The sequence below is a fragment of the Podarcis muralis genome, chromosome 7 (genome assembly GCF_964188315.1).
Source record: "Podarcis muralis chromosome 7, rPodMur119.hap1.1, whole genome shotgun sequence".
Classification (NCBI taxonomy): domain Eukaryota; kingdom Metazoa; phylum Chordata; class Lepidosauria; order Squamata; family Lacertidae; genus Podarcis; species Podarcis muralis.
In genome coordinates, this window is record NC_135661.1 from 88,857,794 (window position 1) to 88,875,521 (window position 17,728).

Here is a 17,728-nt window from a genome sequence, read left to right on the forward strand (position 1 = left end):
TCGGCGGTTTGAATCCCTGTGACGGGGTGAGCTCCCGTTGCTCGGTCCCTGCTCCTGCCAACCTAGCAGTTCGAAAGCATGTCAAAGTGCAAGTAGATAAATAGGTACCGCTCTGGCGGGAAGGTAAACGGCGTTTCCGTGCGCTGCTCTGGTTTGCCAGAAGCGGCTTAGTCCTGCTGGCCACATGACCCGGAAGCTGTACCCCGGCTCCCTCGGCCAATAAAGCGAGATGAGCGCCACAACCCCAGAGTCGGCCACGACTGGACCTAATGGTCAGGGGTCCCTTTACCTTTACTTTTAGGTTGGCGCCCATCAATGTCTCTTGTGCAAGCAAGTTCCATAGTTTAACAATCTTCAGCTGGTGTGTTTGGACCCCCTACTGGGTCAGGCGGGTCGCAACAGGAGCACCAGCACCATTCAAAGGTGGAGCCCTGGGTTTGAAAAGGTTGAAGACTACTGGTCTAGAGAGGTGGTAGGGAAGGTCTTGTAAGCAGGATGGGAATGAGTATTGAGGTGAGGTGAGAATATTCTCTGCTAGAAAATTCTCCAGAGAATATTCTCTACAAACTGTAAATTCTAATGTAAGAACCAGTTTTACAACCCACATTAAAAAAATCTAGTAAATAATAAGTCAAGCTGTGATATTGCCAGTGGTAAGTAATGAAAAATGCTTTTTTTTTTATCCAGTTACATTACTGGGCATTGTGTCATTCACCATTGGCAGTTGGCAACATAATTAGAATTCACAGTTGATAGTAAGTATATGGGTTAGTGGCAGGCTTAGTGATTAACATGAGACATTCACGTTGAATTTTCAGTTTCAAGTTTGGTGCAAAAAATAAAAAAAATGTGAATTCACTGCATTGCCCCATTGAATAGAAGTATCTGTATAGTTTTTGGTTGCCATCTGAACAAGTTTACCCATGAATAAACATGTATATTAACTAATTATACCATTTTCAGTGCATTAAAATTATATTTAAAATGAATATTCTCCTATTTTAAATGAAAATTCTCTAATATTCTCATTAATCGAGAATATTCTTGAGAATATTCTCAAAGATTATTCTTAAGAATTTAACATCACTAGTAATGAGGTCTCCGTTTTTTACATCTTGAAGATATGACTTAAACAAACCTGAGGGCAAGTGGACCAGTAAGGCATTGTGGATTCACTGTCATCATCGGCTATCCCACCTCAAGAGCAGGCAGGCTAGTTGCCCAGGTTCGTAAGGCCCACAGTTGCAGAAATTGCAGCTCTGTTCAGGACTTGCTTTTGACCCCCTCTTCCACCCCTCCACCACAACATAGAATGACAAATATCAGGTGGTGTTGGACGCCCAGTAGCCCCCATCCACCACAGCCAGTGGCTCCGGCTAATGAGAATGGTAGTCCAACAATATCTGGAGAGCCACGGTTTCGCTCTTCCTGCCATATGCAAACAGTTGTGTGGGTGAGGGGAGCCAAGATAATGCCTTTAAACCCTTTAAATTTCTACTTTCCTGTCGGGGGTGGCTCTGACGGGTTGTGATGTTCTTTATTAATGAGCACTTTGGAATCCTTTGGTGTCAAGTATATCTTTGTAGAATTGGGTAGGAAGTCGCTTGAGGAATGTGAGGAAGCCCAGGCCTGCGAAGCTTCAGCCTCTGCTCGTTAATGTCACAGGGAAGCCTTTATCTCTGACTCCCCCCTTGCACGATGTGCCAGCTTTCCCATCACAAATATTTCTGTTTGGCTGATTAAAAACAGATGTGCGATGTGTGGTGGACGCCTGGGAGAAGCTGGAGAAGCGTAATGATACCGTTCTGTGAAAAGATCAGTGAGAGGACTTCTGTCAAGGGGTCTTAGGGGAGTGACAAAGTATTTGGGAAGTTGGGGAGCAGCGTTGGCTGCATCCCTTGGATGCCTTCAGAGGTGGAGTCGTAATTCCTCCTTCGGGCCTTGGATGCAGTCCACCAAGCCCTGTCAGATGAGTGGCAGGTTTTCAGAAAAGGTGATAAATGTTTTGAGTTTTGGGGTAGAAACAATGGTTCACACGAAGCTCTTGTGTGCATAATAGGTAAAGGTAAAGGGACCCCTGACCATTAGGTCCAGTCGTGGCCGACTCTGGGGTTGTGGCGCTCATCTCGCTTTATTGGCCGAGGGAGCCGGCGTACAGCTTCCGGGTCATGTGACCAGCATGACTAAGCCGCTTCTGGCGAACCAGAGCAGCACACGGAAACGCCGTTTACCTTCCCGCCGGAGCGGTACCTATTTATCTACTTGCACTTTCACGTGCTTTTGGACTGCTAGGTTGGCAGGAGCAGGGACTGAGCAACGGGAGCTTGACCCGTCGCGGGGATTCGAACTGCCAACCTTCTGATTGGCAAGCCCTAGGCTCTGTGGTTTAACCCACAGTGCCACCCGTGTGCATAATAACAACAACAACAACAACAACAATAATAATAATAATTCTGTGCTTTGATCCTGCCATTGTTCATTTCTGGGTTCACCATCTGTGGTTGACTCGAAACAAGCTGCGTTGCAGAGAATCTGTGTGAAGGCCGCATATAGGGTGGTTCCCCTTCACCCTTGTCTCTCCCCCCCCCCCCCGATCATCTCGAACCAGGGGTGTGTTTTGAAGCATCACCGCAAAGCTCCTCATGTGCCCTGAGATCTGGGCTGCAGCTAATCACTGCTTCCTCTCTCTTTCACATCTTGGCTTTTATGTGTGAATTCATTATGCAAGGTTTCTTTCTTTGTTTTTTAAGTCTGTGTCGATTTATTTCATAGGAAATCCTGCGATTTTTCAAAGGAACAGGCTTGCAGATGGCTGGCGCTTTTCCATTTTTAAATGGTTAATTTCAAATCTCTTTCATTTTTATTAGAAATGCACTGCTTTCCCCGGTCTTACCTGATCTGGCGCCGGATGCCTGTTTGCCATGTTTATGAAAGACACATTTAGTTTGGATATATTTCCTTTTTCATCACAATGTTTTCCAGTTTGGGTCAGTGTTAGAAACTCAGATATATAAGTTGGAGCCAAATGGCTCTGTAAACCAAGGTTACAGTCGGCAAAATGAAATGTATAGTTGCCCTTTTGGGGCAAGAGGGTTCTCAAGTCTTATTTTTCAAATGATGGACTGACTGTGATTAATTATCAGTAAAACATCTGTCTAGTTCAGATGACAACCTTGAGCTAGGTTAAGGGCTTTGAGACCTGAAAGAAGAAAAGTCCCTTGATCCAGGGACAGTGGTACCTCAGTTTAAGAACAGTCCGGTTTAAGAACGATTTGGTTTACAAACTCCGCAAAACCAGAAATAGTGGTTTGAGAACTTTACCTCGGTCTAAGAACGGAATCTGAACGGTGGAAGGGCACCGGCGACAGGAGGCCTCATTAGGGAAAGCGTGCCTCGGTTTAAGAATGGTTTTGGTTTAAGAACGGACTTCCAGGACGGATTAAGTTCCTAAACCGAGGTACCACTGTATTGGCTTATTCTGACTTCTTTTTCTTAATGGTGACATAGACCATTCATAACACAAGAATATTCTTCACAACTGTGAGCAGGGCAGTGGGGTGGGGTAAGGGAAGGCAAGCGATAACAATTAACTATAGCGTTGTTCACTGCTCCTGCTCAGGCTGCACAGAGAATGGATTTTTGGTTCCTGAAATTGATTCTGATTGTGCAGATAAAATATAACAGATAAATAATGCTGTGGCATTAGTGTGTGAAAACAGTCAAGATCCAAGGATCTCCAGGCAGGCACCTCCAGGTGGTGGAGATGTCAGTGCCATCCTGGCATCCAGGCACCTTCATTTGGTTGCAAGTGACTGATAACCAGGTGCACAATGTGCCCGGTGTCTGGCTATTTTCGAACACTGGTTTGGGTTCGAGCAGGCTCCGCGAAGACGCACCTAGGCAGGCTGCTGCCGTTTCTGAATTGCTTTCAGGCAGATCTTTCAGTTTATCTGCTCAAGCAGCGAGAGGAGGCCAGCTAAATGGAGAGCTCTTGCACAGCAAAGCTGGTAGGGGAACAGCTGGAGTGACTAAATTAAGCTTAGGAGGCCGGCAAACAACCTGCAGGGGGAAAAGCCTGTTTTCTGAACATTCCTCCCTCCATCCCTGCCAGTGGTCTTTCTGTGTCCTGAAATGCTTTCGCTGCATGACCCAACTCGACAGGGTTGAATGGTTTCTGCTGTTCGTTTTTAACTGTTGTTTCATTTAGGTTTAATATTTGTATTTAGCTTTTCCAAAATACCAGGTTCAGCTTGAAGTGGCTCGTAATAGCATTAAAAATGAGCAAACATCACTATCGCTAGGCCGAAGATGCAGTAGCCTACAAATAAGGCAAAAGGAAACAAGCTCATGAGATAGTTAATACAATCTCATAGAGATGCAGAAATGGCTGCTGGGCATCAACCCTGTACCAGTTAAAGGGGCTTCTATACCCACTAGGTAAAGGTAAAGGGACCCCTGAACATTAGGTCCAGTCGTGACTGACTCTGGGGTTGCAGCGCTCATCTCGCTTTATTGGCCGAGGGAGCCGGCGTACAGCTTCCGGGTCATGTGGCCAGAATGACTAAGCCGCTTCTGGCCAACCAGAGCAGCGCACGGAAACGCCGTTTACCTTCCCGCCGGAGCGGTGCCTATTTATCTACTTGCACTTTGACGTGCTTTCGAACTGCTAGGTGGGCAGGAGCAGGGACCGAGCAACGGGAGCTCACCCCTTCGCGGGGTTTCGAACCGCCGACCTTCCGATCGGCAAGTCCTAGGCTCTGTGGTTTAACCCACAGCGCCACCCGCGTCACTACATGAGCACAATTGCAGGCAGTAGTCACTGAAAATGCAAAGGTCGCCATTTCACGCCCATCCCACAAGGAAGGTAGGACTTGGTTTCAATCTCATTCCTGCTGGTGGAGACCCTTAGGGACTTGGTATCACTCTGAGAACAGAATCTTTCTCGGGAGGTCGGGAGGGAGAAAGAAAGAACCCACAACCTCCGTGTTCTCCAGTGAAAGGATAGATTTCGCGCGCACCCCCAACACAATTAGTGCTTAGCGGTATGGTCTGCTGCCAGACTGCATTAAAATCATCATTACAGCAAATTCCTCTTGGAAGCCATCGAGAGACTAAGATTGATTATACGTAAATGAAAAGGGACTTTGATTTCATTTGTGATTGCTTTATCGCTTAGAAAAATCTTACGTTGCCGTTGGGAGTTTTGTCCAGGTTGGCATGACCTTGTAGGAGGTCAGTTGTCACTGTGTTTTGTTTTTTTCTAAAAAACAACAACTTGGAAGCTGACCTTGGCTTGTCCTTGAACAGAACCTGCTTCAGAGGCAAAGTCCAGTTTCTTGTTGGCAAAAAGTGCTTTGGTTTTGAAGTCCTTTCTCTGTGCCTCTCTCAGAGGAATGGCTAACGCCGGCGCTTCATGATACAGGCCCCTCATTTGACTGGAGGAGCACACTTGTGTAGCATGACACATCTTTCGGCTGCTTGCTTCTCTGACTGGTGCTAACAGCTCCTAATTGTTTTGGGTTTAATTAGAACCGTCTTCAGTGAGAACATTCTAATTAAGCCCAATGTATAAAGAGACCTAAGGGTGGAAGCCCTTTTAAAACACAAGAGGCCTTCTGGAATGACCTTCCTTGGTGCTGTGTAAGCTTCCAAATGCCTGTGCAGTGAGCTCAAATGAGCCCAAAGCGAAATCCTTCCTCCTTGCCCTTTCTGCCATCGCTAAGGGCCCCTGCGCCTTTTTCTGTGATTCTTCTGCAGTAGGGAATTAGGTACTGCACAACTTGGAAGAGAGCTGGAGCAATCCTTGGGGTCAAATCGGTTGCTTCTTGATTCGTGGCAAGAACACGAAGCTCATTATTGTGCGCCATCCCAGTGCACGAGAGCAGGGGTCCCAGGCACTTACTCAGGGTTCATGTTTCCTTTTGGAAATGAGGTACAGCAGGGACTGTGGTGTCTTTACCTGGACCTGCGATGGAGGGGTTCAGAGCATTAACACACCAAGGGGGGAGCCTTGCTTCTCCCATCTTGCAGCCTTGGATTCAAGCAGAAATCAAAGCTTGCTCTCAAACGTTGCTCTGACTCTCTGTCTAGCTTGCTGCTTTACTTCTAGGTCGTATCACTGCAAAACTCTCTACTCCAAACTCTGGCTTTGTCGGTTAAGGGAGGGGCCCCTGCCCATTTGCCGTCTCACATTGAGCCCCTTAACCCCCCCCCCCATCACCTCACCGGAAAGCCATCCTGGCTATTTTCGGAATTAGAAGGCTTGATTAGCTTTCAGCACTTGAGGGATCCAGGGATTAGAGGGGGTCTGGCATGCAGCCTATTCCCCCAAACTCCTAACATTAGGTTAAATTTGGATTTCGCCTCATTTGGAATTGTGTGTCGTGTAAATGGCATTTTTTTTTGTTGGTCCTTTTGGAGAAGGAGTAGAGCTGAGTGAGTTTGCAGGAGAGTTTGGATCAGAGGATTCAGGGAAGGATCAGGAAGTGCTGTGCCAGTAGGTTTCAGCCAGTGTGCCGTGGCACCCTGGGGTGCCTTGAATGATGGTTAGGGATGCTGCGGGCAGCACTGGCATCTGTCCCTCTTTCCTTCGCTTCCTCACGTCTCTGCCTCCCAAAGGCTTGCACAGCTGTTTATTGCAGCAGCGCTGGCTATAAGCTCCGCAGGCAAATGGTGCCTCTGGGAGACACCTCTCTTTGAGGCGGCGACGGCGGGGGGGGGGGGGGCACAAGCTCAGAGACTCCCAAGGGAGGCTGAGGGAACACTCCACAAGGGAGGGCTTTTGGAAAAGGGTGAGAGACTGCCAGCTCTGCAGGCAAGGAGTGACGTAACTGGGCTCCTGGGGTGCTGCAGAAAGAATGTACCTTATTTTTTGCTCTATAAGACTCACTTTTTCCCTCCTAAAAAGTAAGGGGAAATGTGTGTGCATCTTATGGAGCGAATGCAGGCTGCGCAGCTTTCCCAGAAGCCAGAACAGCAAGAGGGATTGCTGCTTTCACTGTGCAGCGATCCCTTTTGCTGTTCTGGCTTCTGAGATTCAGAATATGTTTTTTCTTGTTTTCCTCCTCCAAAAACTAGGTGCGTCTTGTGGTCTGGTGTGTCTTATAGAGCGGAAAATACGGTAGTTGGTTAAGGGAGCCGTGGACTCAAAAAGGTTGAAACCCTCCGCTGTCCCGGGGTTTTTTTAAATGCTGGCGGGCAGCAGTGGAGGCTTCGCTCCCGCCCGCCAGCATTTTAAGATCGCCCCGGGACAGCGGAGAAGTCTCCGCTGTCCCGGGGTTTTTTAAAATGCTGGGGGTGGGAAGAAAAGCCCTTGTCCCCCCCCCCCCCAGCCTTCAGAAGAGGTCGGGGGACAGACTGTCCCCGGACCTGGTCTGAAGTCAGTTTCCATAGGAATGCATTGATTGATTTTCAATGCATTCCTATGGGAAACCGTGCTTCGCAAGACGACAAAACTTGCGGAACGAATTAATTTCGTCTTGCGAGGCACCACTGTAGTTGACTCAGCCCTGGTGAGTTGGCCGGTGCGCTGCCTGAGACTTGCACCTGTCAGGAGGAGGACCAGGAAACCTGCTGGTTTCAGCCCCTCACGGTGTTGATGACTAGAAGTTGAGTCATCGTGTTGCTTGCAATTTGGAGGCCTGAGTTGGAAGATCAGAATGCCGGCCCAACGCCCCTAAAGTTTCAGCTGACAAAGCACCTGTGTTTTTAGAGTGCAGAAGGTTAACCTACCTGTTTAGAGTTGGCCGTTTCAGCCCGCTTCCTAAGCCAGCTCTTGTGGCTGCCCACTCAGTGGAAATGGAGCAGGGTTAGTGGCTAAGAAAAGGGCCTTTGTCAGTCTCCACAGGTAAATTGCTCCGCTCAGAATTGTCCCGAAGAACGGGACGGAAGCCACTGAGCCAAATTAGGCTGGTTGCTTGGATACCAGTGACCGGATAGGGTTGAGCTAGTGTGATGTAGTGTTTAGCTTTGGCAAGGAAGATCCCGGTTATGAAGATGATGGGTGTGTCCCTTAAGTCTCCCTTGCTTTCTATGGGGCAATTAAAAGTTAGCTGGGGGAACTCCTTGCCTATGCCTGGAATCCAACAGCTGTTAATTGGCCACTTACCTGAATGGCTCGTCCTTACAGATGCTTTTGAGGTTGTGCACTTCCTCTGCTGTGCGATGGCGCAAAACTGGAATCGCTTGGATATTCCTTGGCTCAGACTTGCTCTTTCCAGACAGAGACCTGTTGTACCCAACCTCTTGCTTCAGGTCAGAGCTGGAATACTGGTCAGACGGACACTGCAGGGGATGCAGACTCCCTTTATGGGGTGGTTGTAATGCTTGCTGAGAAATTTTTAAAAATTGCATTTATCTTGTGAAGCACCCTGAGAGCTTTTGATGAAGGGTGGGTGGGTGTACACACACACACACACACACACACACACAGAATTTTAGCATCAACTTTGTGCATTCTGTGAACAAATCAAGGTGATGTTGTTCACCTTTAAAGCCCTAAACAGTTTCTGCCACTTTGTGTGGAGTAAGGGGAGTATAGGAGTTTAAGGGAAGTTTTTAACGTGTGACATTTTAGTGTATTTTTGGTCTTTGTTGGAAGCCGCCCAGAGTGGCTGGGGAAACCCAGCCAGATGGGCGGGGTACAAATAATAAATTATTATTATTATTGTTATTGTTATTATTAAGTCAAGGACCCAGACAACTCTGGCTAAAGGGCATAGCTGACCCAGAGACAAGGGAGCTGCAGGACAGACGGACGGACAGACAGACACCCACACCCATCTATTATTATTATTATTATTATTATTATTATTATTATTATTAAGTCAACGACCCAGACAACTCTGGCTAAAGGGCATAGCTGACCCAGAGACAAGGCAGCTGCAGGACAGACGGACGGATGGACAGACACCCACACCCATCTATTATTATTATTATTATTATTTTATTATAGCCATCTGGAGATCTAAACCAGTGTTTTGAGCTTAGGTTGCTATCTAAGCAGCTTGTGGGCTCGCCTCTTGAATTGCACATGGAGGGGATGAGGCCTTGGTTCTTCAAGGAATAAATAATAATAATAATAATAAATTTTATTTATATCCCGCCCTCCCCAGCCGAAGCCGGGCTCAGGGCGGCTAACAACAATAAAACAATACAACATTATAAATACATTCTAAAAATTAATTAAAATACAAATTGATGGCAACCATAGACTAAAGCTTTGTAGAGATTGCCAAAGGAGGGAGTCAGGCTGCGCCCTGACCAAAGGCCTGGTGGAACAGCTCTGTCTTACAGGCCCTGCGAAAAGATGTCAAGTCCTGCAGGGCCCTTGTCTCTTGCGACAGGGCATTCCACCAGGTTGGAGCCGCAGTCGAAAAAGCTCTGGCTCTAGTTGAGGCCAGCCTAACCTCTCTGTGGCCTGGGACCTTCAAGATGTTTTTATTTGAAGACCGTAAGTTCCTCTGTGGGGCATACCAGGAGAGGCGGTCCCGTAGGTACGAGGGTCCTAGGCCGTATAGGGCTTTAAAGGTTAAAACCAGCACCTTAAACCTGATCCTGTACTCCACCGGGAGCCAGTGCAGCTGGTATAGCACCGGATGAATGTGATCTCGCAGTGAAGACCCCGTAAGGAGTCTCGCTGCGGCATTCTGCACCCGCTGGAGTTTCTGGGTCAGTCTCAAGGGCAGCCCCACGTAGAGCGAGTTACAATAATCCAGTCTGGAGGTGACCGTCGCGTGGATCACAGTGGCTAGGTCAGGGCGAGAGAGGTAAGGAGCCAACTGCTTAGCTTGGCGGAGATGAAAAAATGCCGCCTTTGTTATAGCTGCAATCTGCGCCTCCATGGAGAGGGAGGTATCGAAGATTACACCCAAACTCTTAACGGACGGTGCTGGCACTAATTGCACCCCCGCAAGAGAAGGGAGTTGCCCCCTCAATCTCATATCGTCCCGTCCCAGCCAGAGGACCTCTGTCTTCGAAGGATTTAACTTCAACCGGCTCCCACGTAACCATCCAGCCACAGCTTCCAAGCATCTGATCAGTGTGTCTGGGGCCGAGTCAGGATGGCCATCCATCAACAGATAGAGTTGGGTGTCATCAGCATACTGATGGCAGCCCAGCCCAAAACTCCGGACAAGCTGGGCAAGGGGGCGCATAAAGATGTTAAAAAGCATCGGGGAGAGAATCGCACCCTGAGGCACTCCACACACCAAGGAGTGGCGGGATGACAATTCCCCCCCAAGCGCCACCCTCTGTCCCCGACCAGAGAGAAACGAGCGCAGCCATTGAAGGGCTGTGCCCTGGATCCCCACGTCGGCAAGGCGGTGGTCCAGGAGTTCGTGATCGACCATGTCGAAGGCTGCTGACAGGTCTAGAAGAATCAGCAGCCCCGACCCGCCTTGATCCAGCTGCCTACGGAGATCATCTGTTAAGGCGACCAGAGCCGTCTCGGTCCCATGACCAGCGCGGAAGCCGGACTGGAATGGATCCAGAGCCGATGGATCCTTTCCTTGGTGATAGGGAACCCCTGAGTGCTTTCTTCTTTTGAATTGCACTCCTCTGTGGTGCAAGGGTGTTCCTAGATGGGCACCTCAGGATTTACCACTATGTTGTCTTTTCCCCTGACCCCCCCCCCTTTCCCTTTTGATGTTAAACCACCAGATGCGGCACCTGATTGGCCGCCCTTCTTTCAAACGCTGCCGCCTCATTGGCTGCTGGCGGAAACCTCTGTGTTCTTTTCTCCCTCAAGTTCCTTCTGGCTCCCGTCCCTCTTTCAGTTAACCCCTTTCTCTTCTGCAAGATCATGGCATGCCAACAGGCTCAAACACAACCAGAATCTGGCAGATGGAAGAGCTGCCAGGAGAAACAATAACAAGGAAATCATAGGAGCCTCGAGTCATTACCGGGGGTGGTGGGGTGGAGGAAGCCGAGCAGGGAAATCCTTTGAAACCCTGATACATCTCAAGGCACAGGCTGGGGCTTAGGGGAATTTGTGCCTCTTAGGAAATCTGGATAAGTTGTTTGTACCATAAAACCTCATTTGTTCTGGGTGGTTAAAAAGTGCCTGTGCATTTCTAACACGTGCAGAAAGTTCTGATGTCGGGGTCCTCAGCAGGCCAAAAACTTGGTCTCTCTCCCCAGTAGGGGTATATAAGAGAGGACACCCCCCAGGGAAGAGCCAGCAGCCGGATGGTGAACAGATCACAGTACACGTTTCGTGTTCCTTTGAGCCTAGAGACCATGTTACTGTCCTCCGCAGGAGATATCTCAAGCTCTTTAAAGGCACTGGTGAAGTAGTGCTAAAAAGAATGATTCCTCTGCTAAAGTTGAATGTTTCTGCATACAGTGGTACCTCGGGTTACATATGCTTCAGGTTACAGAAATAGTACCCAGAAATAGTACCTCGGGTTAAGAACTTTGCTTCAGGATGAGAACAGAAATCGTGCTCTGGCGGCACGGCAGCAGCGGGAGGCCCCATTAGCTAAAGTGGTGCTTCAGGTTAAGAACGGACCTCTGGAACAAATTAAGTACTTAACCTGAGGTACCACTGTACTTAAAACCCATTGCCCTGGACATTGTGCATAGCCCAGGGGTTCCATTTTTAAAAAATAAAATAAAAGCTCACTCTACCTGGCTTCTGAATTTCAGGTTTCATATCTCTCAGTGATAATGCCCATCTCCTTGCTATAGATAGAACCCATTCTGATTTTCTGTGGCTTGTGTTAATCGCTTCCTAAGTGGCCGGAAGCCAAAAAGTTGAGGTGGGTTCTTTAATATTGTATCTCTGAAAACAGTTGCAAGCTTAAAATTGGAAACTTGTAACTTGAAAGGTAGGATTTCCTATTCTCTCTCTCTCTCTCTCTCTCTCTCTCTCTCTCTCTCTCTGTGTGTGTGTGTGTGTGTACACTGAATGACATATTTTTCCTTGGCTTTGGTTTCTTCAATTCCACGAAGTTCAGGCCGCTCCTTTCCTTGCCTCTGATAAGTTTCACTCCTAGTATTGGTAACCCAGCCAAGTGAAACTGTGAGAGGCTGGGAGGGTCCAAAGTCCCCGTTCTGTTGGATCTGTGTCCCAGAGCAGAGTTAGGGTTACCAGCTTCCCAAGATGTGGGAGGTTGCTGTAGATCTGTGCCCATTTGAATTAATACAAGTAAAGGAGGAGGGAGGTTATGTTTTAAGATGGTGGGGAGCAAAGAGTAGAAACAGGCAGGCGCTTTTGTGTCCCGGGAAAAGGTGCCAACTCGCCCCTGGAGATAACAGCCGGAGGAAAAAGGAAATGCCTCTTGATTGAAACTCCACGTTCATAGAAAGGTGTACAAAGATCAAGTAACTGTATAGTGGGCAGGGTCCTGGGTGTTCTGCCCCTGTAATCTAGGGCAGTGTTTCCCAACCTTGTGCCTCCAGCTGTTTTTGGCCTACAATTCCCATCATCCATTGCCACTGGTCTTGCTAGTCAGGGATGATGGGAGTTGTAGGCCAAAAACATCTGGAGGCATTGCCACTGGTCTTGCTAGTCAGGGATGATGGGAGTTGTAGGCCAAAAACATCTGGAGGCACAAGGTTGGGAAACACTGATCTAGGGGTTATCGATGAGGCAATTGATGAGGACAGGTGATTTTCTAGATAGCTGTGTCTTTCCCACCTTGTTTGGTAACGGGCATTGAATGTGAAATGTGTGCTCAGTCCAGTGAACGGCATTTTAACCTTTCAAGTAAGGGGTGAGATGGGGAGAAAGACTGAGCCAGAGTGTGTCGTTTGGGAACGGCTCTGCCATTTAAAAGGCTCTGCCATATAAAAGGATGTCATATAGAGGAGGGAGAAAGGTTGGTCTCTGCTGCTCCAGAGAAGCGGACACGGAGCAATGGATCCAAACTACAAGAAAGAAGATTCCACCTAAACATTCGGAAGAACTTCCTGACAGTAAGAGCTGTTTGACAGTGGAATTTGCTGCCAAGGAGTGTGGTGGAGTCTCCTTCTTTGGAGGTCTTTAAGCAGAGGCTTGACAACCATATGTCAGGAGTGTTCTGATGGTGTTTCCTGCTTGGCAGGGGGTTGGACTCGATGGCCCTTGGGGTCTCTTCCAACTCTATGATTTGCACATCTGCATTTCCTGTTTGCACATCTGCACATCCCAGTCTCAAAGCCTTGGGTGTGAGGGCACCCACCTTTTCCACTCTGCGACGGAGCCTAATCTGAGTCAAACCTCACTGGCGTTCCATTGCGCTAGACCCAAATGTTGGGGTTGGGCTCTGGGCACATCATTTTTATTCATTAGTCTCTGAACTGAAAGCGACTTTATGCCCTAAATCTTAAAGTTTGTACTTGTAGTATACCTGAAGGAGCGTCTCCACCCCCATTGTTCTGCCTGGACACTGAGGTCCAGCACTGAGGGCCTTTTGGCGGTTCCCTCCCTGTGAGAAGCCAAGTTACAGGGAACCAGGCAGAGGGCCTTCTCAGTGGTAGCGCCCACCCTGTGGAACACCCTCCCACAAGATGTCAAAGAGAAAGACAACTACCAGACTTTTAGAAGACATCTGAAGGCAGCCCTGTTTAGGGAAGCTTTTAATGTTTAACAGACTACTGTATTTTAATGCTTTGTTGGTGGCCACCCAGAGTGGCTGGGGAGGCCCAGCCAGATGGGTGGGGTACAACTAATAAATTATTATTACAATGGTGCCTCGGGTTAAGAACTTAATTCGTTCGGGAGGTCCTTTCTTAACCTGAAACTGTTCTTAACCTGAAGAACCACTTTAGCTAATGGGGTCTCCCGCTGCCGCCGCCACGCGATTTCTGTTCTCATCCTGAAGCAAAGTTCTTAACCCAAGGTACTATTTCTGGGTTAGCGGAGTCTGTAAGGTGAAGCGTCTGTGACCTGAAGCATATGTAACCTGAGGTACCACTGTATTATTATTATTATTATTATTATGTTTACTTCTGAGCATGTACAGAGTGTTTTCTCTTCATATTTCCCTTCCTGGGTCACCACCCCACGCCCTTAAAACCAATAGGCTTTCGGAGCTCATTTTACAAATGATTCTGCTGTTAAGGGGGACCCTTCCCCACAAATAATCTTGGCCCCTTCCCTTTGAATGCACCCAGAGGCCCGAAACGGCACCAGGCCCAGCCCCAGAGTTTCCTTTGCCTTTTCACATCTTCCTCTTCTTCCTCTTTGGGTGTCGCTGCCTCCCTCCTCCAGTGAGGGCAGTGTTGCTGCCTTTCCCCTCCTTTCACCCAGTTCAGAGTGCTGGGAAGGGAGGGGTGGAGCTTGTGGCCTTGCAACGTCAGGAAACTTGTGTGTAGCAGCCCAGGGAGCAAAGAAGGAGTGTGCGCGTCCCTGCCCGGATCAAGTGTCTCCTAGTCAGGGAAACCAACTGACTCTCCTCTCCTGGGCAGAGAAGAAAAACCCAATCTCCTCTTCCAGAGGAGAATCGTTCTCCCCCCCCCCCCACCTATCCGCCCACCCTCTCCTCTGCCGTGTGATTTATTCCTCTCCAGCACCCTGCGGCTGACTTTTCAGGAAGTACAGCGATGGTGGAGGTAAGTGAACTTGCTGGCCAGTTGCTCCCCCTCCCCCCACGGGGCGCTTTCAGGAAGGGTGGGATCCCTGTCCATGCTGGGCGAGCGAGGGGGACGCCAGGCTCTCCCCTCACCCCCCCCCCAAAAAAAAACAGTGTGTTCAAGCAGGGCATTGGCTTCTGGTGGAAGCTGCTCAATTCACACACAGCGGCGAAAAGGGAGAGGCTCTATTCTCAGGGTGGGCTCGCTCTTTGTGCATTTAACTTCAGTTTTGTGCGGAATTTTCTCTTTTGCAAAAAAGCTTCGGGAGAAAACTTTTTAGAATGGAAATCTTGTGTTGCAGGTTTACTCCTCTCTCTCTCTCTCTCTCTCTCTCTCTCTCTGTGTGTGTGTGTGTGTGTGTGTGAAATGGCTTATTGCATGTTTAACAACAGAGTTGCCCACCCATTTCTGAAATGGTTGCCTAGAGGTTGAGGGCAGGGAAGGGCAGGAGCAGCAGTTGACAGTCAAAATGTAGTCTACATTCACGGTCAAATAATCTTGAGTTGGATGTCTGCGCCGCCCAGTCGACTGCGGCCTGTAAGGCTGGGGAGGCAGTGGCCAAATGGGTGAGGCTTCGTGATAAGAGTTGGTGAACTGTACCTCTAAGCCTGTGGGCCTAGGAAAGGGCTGTGGGGATTAAAGGCCCCAAGAATAATAATGCAAACTTCAAAGTGCCTTTGGGTATAAACCTATCCCCTGGCCCAGTTTGCTCATGACCAGACTCAATTTATCAGCATCGCAAAACTCAAGTGTGTGGTTGCTCCAAGGAGTTTACAATTAAATGGAGAAAGGGGGGGGGAATGGAGTTGGGGCCAGAAGGGAGCGTGTACGTTTATTTCAGTTCTATGTAGATAAGTCTAGTTACTGTGGGGTGTGGAGATGGAGGGGTTCTGCCAAGAGCTTCGTGCAAAAGGTGGGTCTTGAGGAATCGGGGAAGCAATGGGGAGGTATTCTGTGAGGGAGCTTGTGGCATCAGGGGCAGCCAAAGGAAAAGTAGACCTTCAGGTGCCCTGGAGTGGTGAGGCTGGACTCCTGAATGTCTTAGGTGAGAGGATGTAGCAAGAAGAGGGATGGGAGAGAGAGAAATTGGGGACCACAGGGGGCTTTGGAGGTTCACGCATGTTTGTAGTAGCAATAACCCCCCTTCAGCTTCGGCAGAGAGAGTTCCTAAGAAAGTGGGGATCCCTGGCTCCAGGTTTTTGGGTTCCACACTAGGAGAGGCATTCCCAAGGCTCATAGCACAGTCCTGGCTTTGCAGACCTCAAGATGAGAATTGTTGCATGCAGCTATTTCTATGCAATTTGCAGCTTTCGTTCCCTGCCTACCAAGGGCTGAGCGTTCTCTTTCGTTCTCCCTTCCCCCCATGCTTTGCCTGCAGCAGTGTGGTGCATAAATGCTGCTGCTCTTGAATAGGCCTCTGCTAAGAATGAAAATTCCACTATTGAGCCCAAAAGCAGGCGACTGGCTGAGCAGGGTGCAGGCCCTTTCCGGTAGGCAGCTGCCTGCGGATGCTTGGTAGCTGTGGGTTTTCTGGGAATTTTTTATTGGAATTTTTTCCTGGTGCCCATATGTGATCTAATTTAGCATGTTTGTTTTACTTGTGTTTACTAAACAAATCTAAACATGTTGAAACATCCAAGCTTACCTAATACTGTATTTGCGTTTGGCACCTGTTCATTGTTACGTACCCAGTACATTTCCGAGCACAATGAAAAATGTTGGTGCTGACCTTTAAAGCCCTAAGTGGCCTTGGCCCAGTATACCTGAAGGTTAGCATTTCCACCCTCATCTTCAACCTGGACACTGAGCTCCAGCGCTGAAGGCCTTCTGGCAATTCCCTCCCTGTAAGAAGTGAGGTTGCAGGGAACCAGGCAGAGGGCCTTCTCGGTGGTGGTGCCTGCCCTGTGGAACGCCCTCCCATTAGATGTCAAGGAGGAAACAACTATCTGACTTTTAGAAGACATCTGAAGGCAGCCCTGTATTGGGACATTTTTAATGTCTGATGTTTTATGATTTTTTTATGTGCTGTAAGCCACCCAGAGTGGCTGGGGAGATGGCTGGTGGTTCCTGCAGATGGCCTTTGTGATTGAGCTGGGATATAAGGGTTCGGGCGCACCCTGACATACCCAGGACCTAAGTTGTTAACAGCTTTGCAGATTACAGGATACAAGAACCTTCAACCTGGCCTTGTAGTAGATGGGCAGACAGTGCAGATGCTTTAATGACCACATGTTCCCGACCTGGTGTCCCCATCAGCAGTTTGGCCTCAGAGAACACCAGTTGGAGTTTCCAAACCAGACCCTAGGGCAGCCCCACATGGAGCACATTGCCGTATTCTAGCCTCGAGGTTACCTGTGCATGGACTACAGTGACTCGTGTTCTTGTATTTGCTGCGCTTCAGCTGGAGATAGGTGTGGGGCTTGGATAGCAGGAATGTGCTCAGAAGCTAGAGCCGAGCCTTGTACCATTTTGTCCACTGCATTGAACTGCCCTGAGAATTTTGCACGCTGCTGCCACTTTGGGGTGGCATAGCATTACAGCTGCACAAAGTCACTTCACTGTGGAAGAAGAGACTTGTGCTGGGAGTGGAACAGCTAGTGAACTCCTCAGGCTGCAAGCGGAAGGCAGGTGCAAGAGAGCTCTCTGCTCTCTGGTTGTCTGGTGCCTGCACCCAGGGATGCGGAGCAGAAAGGTTTCTGTGGGAGAATTTCCATTTCATAAAATAATTAGCAATGATGGAATGCCAAATGGCAAGCTTAACAGTTTTTAAATTTGTAGCCTCTTTTTTTTTTTTTTTAAAGAATTGCAAGGAGAATAAGCATGCTGAATTAGATAACTATCGGGCAGTGGTTCCCAGTTAGCTAAGTACTGTAAACCCCCTGTTTTTGAAAAGCCAAGCCATGGACCCCCTGAAAATGTTGATATCTCTATTGTGGTATTTGTTATGTGAATGGACCCCCCTGGGTGGGTTACGCAGACCCTCTGGGGTTCACAGACCACCAACTGGGAACCACTGCTATAGGGCATTGGAGAATTACCCTATGCAGATTTGCCCAAGAATTCTTTCCATCAATTTTTACCGTATTTTTCGCACTATAGGACGCACTTTTTCCCCTCCAAAAATGAAGGGGAAATGTGTGTGCGTCCTATGGTGCGAATGCAGGCTTTTGCT

The 17,728-nt window shown here is 48.6% G+C and overlaps 1 protein-coding gene across 4 annotated transcripts in view; it reads left to right on the forward strand.

Annotated features, from left to right (window-relative positions):
* Positions 1–17,728, forward strand: part of PAK4 (p21 (RAC1) activated kinase 4) — an 83,583-nt gene that overhangs the window by 21,033 nt on the left and 44,822 nt on the right. Inside the window, exon 2 of one of the 4 annotated variants that reach the window (XM_028741884.2) lies at positions 1,122–1,225. The exons of 2 other annotated variants lie outside the window; for them this stretch is intronic. The gene's annotated coding sequence lies outside the window, so the exon portion shown is untranslated. Of the gene's footprint in view, positions 1–1,121; positions 1,226–14,185; positions 14,536–17,728 lie in introns of those variants that run through there. One more of the 4 variants, XM_028741881.2, reaches the window with a different exon arrangement.